This window comes from Phocoena phocoena, chromosome 6, assembly GCF_963924675.1.
Source record: "Phocoena phocoena chromosome 6, mPhoPho1.1, whole genome shotgun sequence".
Lineage (NCBI taxonomy): Eukaryota > Metazoa > Chordata > Mammalia > Artiodactyla > Phocoenidae > Phocoena > Phocoena phocoena.
Genome location: NC_089224.1, coordinates 29801742 through 29802790, shown reverse-complemented (window position 1 = coordinate 29802790; position 1049 = coordinate 29801742). Strand labels below are relative to the sequence as shown.

Here is a 1049-nt window from a genome sequence, read left to right as displayed (position 1 = left end):
ATAATATTTGGCCTTTTGTGTCTTTCTTTCACTTAGCATAATTTTTTCAAGCTTCATCCATGTTTAGTATATATCAGTATGTCATTCCTTTCTATGGCTGAGTAATATTCCATTGTATGGATATACCACATTTTGTTTTTCCATTCATCACTTGATGGGCATTTCGATTGTTCTGCTGTTTTTAAACAATATTAAAAATACCTGGGGCTTTTGAAGTAGTCATTGGATGACTCTGCAGGTGTGTTCTAGAGGGGATTCATGCTGTGAGTGGGAACTGGATTTCTAGTCCTTTGTGATCATAGATTCAAGGAGTCTGCATCTGTAATCTCTTTATGCTAATAAAATATATTCTCCTACGAGCTAGAGCAGTAACTTTTTCTCCATGGTAGAACATTTGTTACTAATAAACTACTTTCAGATTATTTCTTTAAGGCCAAAATATCAAAAATAGCTTCTATTAAAGACAGTGGTTTTCAGGGACTTCCCTGGTGGTCCAGTGGTTAAGACTCTGTGCTTCTATTGCAGGGGGCACAGGTTCAATCCCTGGTTGGGGAACTAAGATCCTGCATGCCATGTGGCGTGGCTTCAAAAAGTAAAAACAAACAAAAAAGCCCAGTGGTTTTCAACATTTCTAGAAGAGGAAATCTTACTTAAAAAGCTGATATTTTTCTCTATATTTTCTTTTCCAATTTCTTTATTTTTACCCTACTGAACCCTGTAACCCAGCTCTATTAATCTAGATCCTGTTTCCAGTATATGAATATTTATGGACATAATAAATTCTATTACTTCTCCTAATAGAGTTTTAAAAGTTTTGTTAATTTTTATCATAGCATAACAAAAATTCCTGGGTAGTTTGATAATGCTTTCATCATTAAATATTAGATATTAAGCCAGTTCTTTTTATTTTTAAAGGCTATAGTAGTTGAATTATATCCACAAAAGTGTTCAATAGTTACTTATCTTGTGCCTGTGGTATGCAAAGCACTTGGTGAAATAATACCCCTTCCTTTTGAATCTGCTATGGTCAAACCTTATTTCAACTGTTG

At 33.9% G+C, this 1049-nt stretch overlaps 1 non-coding gene across 1 annotated transcript; it reads left to right on the top strand.

The window, feature by feature from the left end:
• Positions 1-482: 482 nt before the first annotated feature.
• On the top strand, positions 483-555 carry TRNAR-UCU (transfer RNA arginine (anticodon UCU)). Its single transcript has one exon. It is a non-coding gene; the product is annotated as a tRNA-Arg (tRNA).
• The last annotated feature ends 494 nt before the right edge of the window (positions 556-1049 follow it).